The sequence below is a fragment of the Octopus sinensis genome, linkage group LG13, assembly GCF_006345805.1.
Source record: "Octopus sinensis linkage group LG13, ASM634580v1, whole genome shotgun sequence".
In the NCBI taxonomy this organism is placed as follows: Eukaryota; Metazoa; Mollusca; class Cephalopoda; order Octopoda; family Octopodidae; genus Octopus; species Octopus sinensis.
In genome coordinates this window covers 32,829,363-32,840,298 of record NC_043009.1, presented here as the reverse complement: position 1 = coordinate 32,840,298, position 10,936 = coordinate 32,829,363, and the positions used below count along the sequence as shown (strand labels likewise).

Here is a 10,936-nt window from a genome sequence, read left to right as displayed (position 1 = left end):
CGGAACATTCATTGGTGATGATGAGAAATTGCTAAAGAAGAATCTAGAAAACAAAATTACTGGATAATTCTGTTTTAAATGTCATTCTCAATGAATAGCATGCTTTGTCAGTATTTCTGTCTATTTTTGACAGTAACATCCGTTGCAAGATTAAATAACCATCGCTCTATAAAGGTCTCATGATATTGGTGACCACATTCATTCGTACATGAAAATTATACTATCACAATTAGTCTGTTCGGTATTTTGGAAACAAGCAATAGGAACATGTAGAGAATGGCATTTACAAACTTTATGAACCTGACTTTTTTCCGTTTTAGTTACTAAAGGACAAACTTTCTGAGATTTCGTACGGCAGATGGCATTTCAGAATATCGTTAAATGTAAGCATTTCTCTACGACTATCTTTAATATCTATTTAACTATATACATACATGCATACGCACATACATGCACGCATATTTGCAAACATACATGCATACATACATACGAACATACAGATACATGCACACAAACACACGCACACACATACATATATATTTGTGCACGTAAACCTGTATACATAAACATTACCAACTCTCTCATACACTCTCTCTCTATATATACATAGGTGTGTGTGTGTATGAGTCTGATTATAGATATACATATATTCATATATGTGTTTGTATATATATATATACACACATTTGTGCATATACACGTATATGCGTTTCTATAAACATGCATATCTGTATGTATGATCGTGTATGTTTGCATATGAAACTTCAGTGAGTTTGCATAAGAAATAGTTTGTTACATGTGAGAACCATTTTCCGATTGAAAACATCAGTCAACCTACCAAAAATATTAGATTCTAGGATCAGAGGCAAATCTAGAAAATTGTAAACGAAGTCATCTCCTCTCTTTAGATTTTCTCTGTTTCATAGCACCGTTGGATCCCTATCATCAATTACCGCCTGTTATCTTCTAATCCCATTCGGAAGTATCTATTAAGCAGGGTACTCAATCGTCTTTAACTCTAACTAAACCAATAAATACCACTCTAGGTACTTTGATAAATTGCTAGCATTGAGGTTGCCAATCTGCAACTTATTCCTCCTGGACATCCCAAGCGTCAGTTTAATCTTCATTCGGCTCGTTAACCATTACTGTTCTTCCGTGTAGTAGTTTGGAATGTTTGAGTGTTTTGAATCGTTTACGGCAAATAAAAGTTAGGTGCAGGAAAATAATATTTTATAAGAATAACAAAGACAGGTGACGCGAGTTTTATCGAAACAATTTTCTTTCTTTGATGTCGTTGTTAGTACAGTTCTATATTTAAGAGATGAGGAATTATGTACAGTATTTATATAATTATTTACATATGCCCGTGGGCATATGGCATAGTGGTTAAGAGCGCGGGCTACTAACCCTTAGATTCCGAGTTCGATTCCAGGTAGTGACGTGAATAATAATAATAATAGTAATAATAACATCGAAAAATACCTTAAGAATGAGAACCCAGCTTCGAACTTTCTCCAAGACACATGATGAAGGCTGGAGGGTATATCAGTCGAAACGTTTTGTTAACGACAAAAAAGATGAGGACAAATATCCGTCAATTGTAAAAAATGTAAATAATGTAGTTGTTAGTATTCGTGGGTCTGAGATTCCATATAAATGTAGAGCGTTATTTTATGTAAAAAAAAAAATATTGTGTTGATGGCTTAAAAATATTTAATATGTATTTCTTGGAAGGAATGCATATTAAATATTTTTTTCTGGCATGTTGTTATCTGATATTTGCAGAGCCGATATACAGTATATTTAAAAATCATGTAACTAGTTATTACTAATATTAACACCATTTTGGTCCTTTTGTGTCTTAGCAGATTTTTGATTTAGCAGTAAAAAATCACGTTCTGTGCATTACTTAAAATACGATTGGTTCTACGGGTATAAATCGCATTCACAGTTGTTGTTCCGTTTTAATAATATTAAAGGTCTTGGTAGTTTTATGTGTGCATCTCAAGTAGATTTTTATAAGGTAGCCTGGAGACAAATTCCTTTTGATTTGCAAATATATTTCAGTAGCCTTATTTCTGCTCCAATTTCTAGGCCAAGATATTAGTAGCACCCACAGTTTGTCACAAGTAAGCCGTCTTTCTATAATATGATGATTAAAATGTTTGAAAAACAGCGTTAAAAGATATTCTACCACACCCCTAAGTTTCTCATGACTATTTGATCCGTTCATGCTTTTTGTAGAAGTTCATTCTCTTTAACACGTTCAAATGCTAAAACTAGTCACTTCTATGATTAAATATTTTCTGTAAAAGTTGGTCCACATGTACTGACGTTCAACATCAACCGTTGCAATATGATCAAAGGACCATTTGATATAATGCCTTCCACCCTTTCCCCCTAAGAACTGCATTAAACACAACCACTCCATGAAAGGCAGCATACTTTATTCGTACTATTTTAAAACTTATTACATTCGTTTCATGGGTTTAATTTGTTAACATATATTTTATCAGGGATTTTAGAATCTTTTAATTCAACCACAAAATATCGAAATACAATTATTTACTTGAAAGTAATGTGTGATATTTGGCCTAATGTAAGAATTTTGCTAAGCAAATTTTCGTTTTGGCTCATTTCCTTTGCAATTATTAGTCTTGTTCAAGTGTGAAGTTATTTAAGGAATATATTACTTATGAGAACTTTCTAATGGCATAAGACGTCTGAAAATTACAAATTTAGAAATTTTCTTCAGAAATGGTTGTTTGTTAGGTTAGTGAACGGCCGATTGGTTTCAGTTTAATGTTTATTTTATTTTATGTTACTTTAAATTGAACAAGGAAATTAGCTGAGATAAAAATTATGTTTGACTTATAACAATCTTTGTCTTCGTGGACATCTTGTACAATATATCACTCTTATTATCTCTCTCTCGCCATTTTACGTTTATCTGTATATGTATACATACATACATACATGCATACATACATACATATAATCATACACACAATCATATATATATACATATACGCACACTAACACATACACACACATAACAGAAAGAGAGAGAGAAAAAAGAGAGAGCGGGAGAGAGAGAGAGTAAGAGAGAGAGAGAGAGAGAGAAGCATATGTGTTGGCTAGTGTATGTAAGCGTATAAATATATATAAAATATTCTCGATATCTGACATTCATTAATGTTCGTACAAATGTGAGCCACCCTCTTCATATGTGTTTGACATAGACGGCTAGCTATATCTGTAGACATATGTACAAAGTAGAGCTAGAGAGAGAAATAGAAAGACAGATAGATAGATAAATAGATAGTGGGGGAATCACAAAGAGATTTCATATTACTTTTAAGATGAGAATTTATATTATTATGGGAATATACGTGTTTTCTTAACATGATATCGGCAATACCGACTGAAATATGCCGTCTCTTCAAGGCACTCAAATGTGCTCTTTAATTCGTTGAACTCACATATATTAAAGTGTAGACAGAAAGCTGATCATAACAGAAATACTTATCTGCAATATATCTTGTTGTAGTGGAGTTGGAATATAAAATCGTACAAATATCACCTATTGTCTGTAACATGAAGAAAAATTGCTGAAATATTTCACATATGTAGCATAAAATCTGATATGTGACAGACGTTCTTACTAAGTGGTTATCTATGAATCTATAAATCATTATTTTAATATTACCATTACTGTCTTTGAATAAAACTACCTGGCGTTCCTCATTAGTCTTTATGTGATGCACATTTTTTTTATGCTTAAAACTATTCGTTATATGAAAGGAGAGAAACGAGGAAGGCTGTTTATCATATATGTGTTACACTGTTCTGTTTCGCCATTTCCAAGTTTGTATTCAAATTGAACATGTACTGAAGTTTTTTTCCCCATTTGTCTGTTGTTATTACAAAATAAGTTCATTAACACGATAGCTGAATAAATTCACAGAGGATACTACTTCCCTATATAAAGCTTAGTCTTATATATGGAAAACAATCGTATATACATCTATAAATGTATGTGTGCCTGTCTGTCTATATGTGAAAATGTGTCTGTATGTATCTTTGCCTGTGTGTACGTATTTATGAACGTGTGATCAACATACACTTGTGAGACTGTCATAATGTATGTAAGACAACATAATTTATATAAGACATGTTGTCTTACTTCTCACTGTTGTTGTTTAACCCTAGGTCAGTCAGGATCGACTATCAAGCTGTCCATTGATCAAACGTATTTCAGCCATTTTTCAATGTTTAAGGGACCCGGAACTACGATATCCAATTTTCCATTCCCTAAATTGTTATATGAGGGAGATATAGCAACAATTTCTTGTAGGTCGAGAGACCACATAACTATTCTCTTGTTCAGTTTACCTGACAGTTCTTTATTTGAGATAGGGTTGTGTGATTTAATAGAAATTCAGCTGCTATTTCTAACATTGACAACGGTAATTTGTTCTTTAATTGTAGCGAGAAAAGGGTTAATGTTTTGGTCAACTGTGAATTTACGAATACTAAAATTTCTACAAAAGTTGAATCACTGGACAATATAAACGAAGAGGTGAAGTTATTTTAAAACAATTATTATATAACGCTCTTGTGCATAAGACCCGGGGTTTTGACGGATACACCCGGATCCATTGAAACCCGAAGTAATAGCACCTGGTTATGTCACAGGCATGGATTAATTACCATGAGAAACACTGGAAGTGAAAGGCACCGAGTTCTCGTTAGAACTTCCTTCTAGGAGAATGAATCAACCTAAAGTGCCGCTGATTACTGGTCGTCTCAAACTCTGTTGTGCCACTGGTTTTATAGCTGACCATTTAGCTCAATGGTACAAAGACCTCAGAATTTCAGAAGTACGGAGTTCGTTTCTGTGGCTACTTGTTTCTACTTGTAGGGGTATATTTTTCGATTTTCTAAAGCTGTTTTACAACTATTCTCCTGTGTTAGAGATTACAAGTCATTAGACAGTGGTCATGCTGGAGCACTGCCTTGAAGAAGTTTTAGTCGCATAAATCGAGCCCAGGACATTCATTTTTTAACCCTGACACTTATTCTATCGGACTCTTGTGCCGAACCGTTAAGTTATGGGAACGTAAACGCACACAGACAAACACATACATGTATTTATATGTATTTATATATGTATGCATTTACACATATATAGATTTTACATTTACACATATATTTATACATACACACATACAGGTATGTAGTTATACATACACACATACAGATATGAATTTATACATACACACATACAGATATGTATTTTTACATACGCCGGGCTTCTTTCAGTTTCTGTTTATCAAATCCACTCACAAGGCTTTGCTCGGTCCGAGGCTATAGCAGAAGACATTTGCTCAAGGTGCCACATAGTGGGACTGAACTCGGAATGTTGCAGTTAGAAATATTCTTACCACACATCCACTTTAGTTATATACGTGATGTAACAAAGGAACATCATCAGGACATCTGTGACTTTTCTTAGGATGGGGGTTTGGGGTATAATTCATTGGGCGTTTCGGATATTCCGGTAGTCAGACACCGTCTCCGGGTGGAATGGATGAAGCATTATTTGTGTCCCAGTTATTACTACTCCAGGTACTCGTAGCGCTTTTACGGTTCACACCTCTTCTAATTCCAGATCCTTATCGTGCTCAACCTCTTTTCTGCACTGCAGAGCAAGTGGTTTGCAAACTCTCTACATCTCATCGCATTCCAATCGCAACTTACTTTTGCACTGAAAATCTTCTTCATATTGATTTGATGCAGTTCGAACGAAAATAACTTGCAGATAGTCGTAGCAGAAGAGTATGGTTATTATTATTATTATTATTATTATTATTATTATTATTATTATTATATTATTATTATTATTGCTACTACTACTACTACTACTACTACTACTACTACTACTACTACTACTACTACTACTAATACTGCTACTACTACTACTACTACTATTATTATTATTATTATTAGTAGTAGTACTTTTAGTTATTGTTGTTGCTGTTGTTGTTGTTGGTCATCCCTTAGACGGCCCTGATTGAACAGAACTTTGATGAAAATCATTTCAACTTTTTCAATCTCGTCCTATTTTTGTGTTTTTTCCCCCTTTACTATAATGTACCCTGGAGCAATGACTCTGGTCGAATATTTAACTTTAAGATATTTATTGCTGAAGGTGAAACCTATCAGTAGATTTAAAGGAAATATCTTCAGAAATTACTATTTCTGTGTAAAAAGAGTAAAAATAGCTGGTATCATTATTATTTGCTTCATGATTTTGATAAAAATGTTATTGTTTTTATAATTCTATTTTGTATCCACCAGTTAAAATTATTTTTAGTTTCTTTCCTTGAAATTTCAGTAAATACATCTTAAAAGGCAAAAAAAAAAAATAGATAAATTAAGAAAAGTTATTATTAATAAAAGAAAAGATTATTTAATCTTTCTGCATAACTTGTGTGTATGTGGTTGTATATAGGTACGTATTGCGAGCGGTGAATATAGTCGTGGATATGTGGGTAGTGAGTAAGTGTGTATGTATGGGGCGCAGAGAGATGTGCGTATAATGGTTGGATAGACAAAAACAAAAGTGACGTTTTCATAAACAAAAATAGTAAAATAAATTTTTAAATGGTGAAGGATTCAAGGTATTCAACCATTCAGAAATATAATTCCTTAGAATACTATTTCAACACATTTCATGATTTATAGTAAGGTACTTAAAGGAATAACAGTACTTGATTCCTGGTAAATAAAAGGAAATGGAGATTAGAGACAATAGGGCTTATAACTGCAATACGTGAGCGCGTGAACGTGCGTCCAAAGGCTTATCTGAATGGGTGTATATAAGCCTCTTAAATCATTTGAATGTATCTGTTATCAGCCTATTCTTCTTATTATGCACTTTTACATTTGAATGAAGTTCCAATCGTTTATGCATTAAATAATATTTATAACAGTCGTCAGCTACTGTAAATATATACAGACTCGATTACGAACCAGTGATATAAGAAGGAACACATCCTGATTATGATCTATCTTTTGAATGTACTGAGTGCGTGTATGATGGTCAATTATTTTGCAATGAAACACAGAGGCGAATAGAAGATAAGTAAAATATTGGGGAATTATTTTTAGCTATCATAGTTTCTACTCTTAAAGTCAATTTAATAAACGAAGAAATCATAATCCCATGATAACATTATCGATCGGAAAGGTTTATGAATTTCATTAGTATGTTTAATTTATGGTTCCGCGAGGGAAAATAGTCCAGTTCGAATTACACTGGGCTTCGTCTTCCTTCAACTATCTAGAATTTATAACCTAAGTACGAGGCGAGTTTTGAATTCAGTTGTATGAATGATTTATTTGAGTAATTTATATTTCTAATTTGTCAACCACAAACTACAAACGTTTCTCTTAATTAGCAGGCCACGCATTATTACTTCAAAGGTTTGACTTATGTAAAGTCAGGTTCATTCCCTAAACTAATGACATTGTAATTATTGTCAAAAAGGTAACACACTGCAACAAAAAAGAAATGAAACGAAATATAAATATCAATTAAACCCCCCACCCTCACATTGCACCCCGAGCTTTTGAAAGTAACAACCAAAAAGAGGTAGTCTTTTCTCGAATGGCGATGTCTGTTCCTTTCATGTCAAAGTGTTTCATTGCAAGTAGAAAGATGTACGCCAGGTTGTACTCCGAGGAGTCGCCAGTAACAATGGAAGCATTGCGAAAAATATTTAGAGGAAGTAATCGTTCATGCAACTGAATCTATATTTCTGGTCTTTATGTTAGGAATTTTCGACTGTCAAAGGACGAAACAGTTCGATGGAATTTGAATTTAAAACATAAGGATTGAAAACTGAGCAAAAACCATTTCGTTATATAAAACTTACATCATGTTAAATTGTATAAACAACAATTTATTTTTCATGTGTTTTATAAAATTAACATGAAAATTACTGCACAACAAGAGGACGCAAGAGAGATCTTTATTTGCGCTCTGCGTGTATTTATATAGCACATGAGCTACGATTAAAGTAAAATTGGTGAAAATAGTTTTGGAAGAAGAGGTAGCACTGAAAGATACACAACCTAGTTAGCTTTAAACCTGGCACGACACATATTGCTTTGAGAATTTCAACTTTAAACTATTCTACAGATTGAATGGAAAAAGCTATAAAAATATTTCCAGCTATGTAGTATTATGTTTCATAAGAAAATATACGGAAAAAGAGAGAAAAAAAGATAAGGTAAAAATGACGAAAATATTGGCTTGAGCGGAATTTTTTCTCTTTCAGGAAGTTTTGTTTCTGAAATATCTCTTTTGTAACATTTAAACAAAATATTCTCAAATAATGAAGTTTGACATGACAAAATATAACACTTTGACATGACAAAATATAACAACCACAATAACTACTACTACTACAACTACTATTACAACTACTACTATACTACTACTACTACTACTACTACTACTACTACTACTACAACCATCACCACCACCACTACTGCTACTACTGCTGTTACTACTACTACTACTAATATTACTACAACAACAACAACAACAACTACTACTATTACAACCATCACCACCACCACTACTGCTACTACTGCTGTTACTACTGCTGCTGCTGCTACTGCTACGACAACACTACTACTACTACTACTACTACTACTACTACTGCTGCTGCTGCTACTGCTGCTACTACAACAACTACTACTACTACTACTACTACTACTACTACTACTACTACTACTACTACTACTACTGTTACTGCTGCCACTGGTGTTAATGATGATAAAAGTGGAGGAGATCATATTGAGGACGATACCAAAAATCAAAATAAATCTTAAAATTAATACTCCTTCATTTGCGACAAGGTTTCGTACACAGAACGCAAAAATGCCTAATGCGAGACGGGTTTCTAAAGCGAGAACATGCAGCGGCGTTGGGTGTCGGTGGAGCGATTACACGCTCACACATATACGCACAAATGCGTAAGCTCTTATAAGTACACACACGCACATACATACACATATATGTACGTACGTATGTATATAGGTATATATCCTCCTCCTCCTTGTCATCATCATCATCATAAAACGTCCGGTTTCCATGCTGGCATGGGTTGTGCGGTTTTACTGATGACTGGCAAGACAGGAGACACCACCAGGCTCTAATCTGACCTGGCAATCTTTCTACAGCTGGATGCCCTTCTTAACACTCACCTCTCCGAGAGTGTAGTGGGTGCTTTTTACTGACGTGTATATATATATATATACATGTATATATATATATATATATATATATATATATGTGTGTGTGTGTGGTGTGTGTGTGTGTGTGTGTGTGTGTGTGTGTGTGTGTGTGTGTGTGTGTGTGTGTTTGTGTTTGTATGTATCAAACTATCTCACTCTCTCTCCGTCCCTCTTTCTCCGTCTCTCTCTCTCTCACTACACGCACACACTTATATATACAAGATGGCGAAGCACCAAATCATAAACCAGTTTTGAAAGAAGGGTTAATAGTATGGAATATAAGACACAAAAGTAGAAAGATGGATATTTCACCCAAAAATGGGTGACAAGCAACAACCGCGATAGACTCTGGTGGCTTGTCACCAACCCTGTCATGGATTTTCGGTACTTCCGAATGTATCGGTGAGTATCTTCTGTGATGGACAAAATGACAAGTTTCCTGAGATGGTTTTATTGTCTGATCACCATCTTCATCTCATTCCTCTTCAGTCAAGCCATTTGGTTGAGCCATCATCCTATTTTTGGTAGTTTGAACAGTTGAGAATCTTAAGTGATCCAAGGAGGAACTTTCCTTCTCCAAGTCCCTTATTTCAATATCCTGGTGACGCTTTTTGACTGTTATTTTGTTTTTCTCATTCGGACAATTTCCAACCCATATACAATCTTCAGCTCTTCTAAATTGTCGCTTCTGTTATGAATCAATAATTTGTTTCCGTATTCGTTGATCAATGATGCTGGTGACGCTATTAAGGAGATGGTTTATTTGATTCCACTCTGGCTTTTGGTTGATCTGCAACTGGGAGGACACGACAGGTAGATTACACATTATCTTCTCCTCTACGGGATGCTGCACTTACGGCTGCTGCCTTTTTCACTATCTGTCGCCCTCGCTCTAATTGCATTCCTTCCTCTTCCATGAGCAACGTCTTTAAATGACTCTTCCTATCACTTGTGTGCCCAATTGACCTTCTCAGCCCTGCTGTCAATGGACAACATTACTTGTCTCCTCCTCAATCAAACTGGATATACACACGTCAATGAAGCACATATTTTCCACTCACCTGACAGGATTGGTCCAAATATTCTTTCTTTTAGGAAATTAAAAAGTTACTTGTATGACATCTGCCAATTAACCTTTAATCGGAAAAGGCTGCCCTGCCGTTTGTGCAGCATATTGGTCAGTTCTTTTCTCTTTCTCTGAGCCGGTGCTAGTCGAAACACTCATTTATGTCAAAAGAGCAGGGATAAACATTGGAGCGATGTTGTTCTTGTGGTTGTCGTTGGTGTTTATGATTTGAAATTGATGTTTTTGGCAAGTTTTGTTTTGGTATTAAATTTTGTTTTTCTTTTCAATAATAGATGGTTTGGACTTTCCTTAGTTTATTGCTTCCACAAACGTAGTTTTAGTACATCTTACTGCCATTTTTTAGGTTGGCATCTTGTAAAATTTAAAAGATGCCAAGTGGCCATTTGCTAAAGATCTTTAAAACGTATTTCAAATCTCTATGGATAAACCATTCCCTTACTCAAATTATATGGAAGCCCATTCATTGAAATGAAGACTATTGTCATAACATAAATATCATAACGCTGTTCACAGCGGACAACGGGATTATCGATA

At 34.5% G+C, this 10,936-nt stretch overlaps 1 long non-coding RNA gene across 1 annotated transcript in view; it reads left to right on the top strand.

Moving 5' to 3' along the window:
- Window positions 1–216: 216 nt before the first annotated feature.
- LOC118765787 overlaps window positions 217–10,936 on the top strand; it is a 139,213-nt gene continuing 128,493 nt past the window's right edge. The window contains exon 1 of the long non-coding RNA XR_005001666.1: window positions 217–383. This is a non-coding gene — a long non-coding RNA (uncharacterized LOC118765787). The remainder of the gene's footprint in view (window positions 384–10,936) is intronic.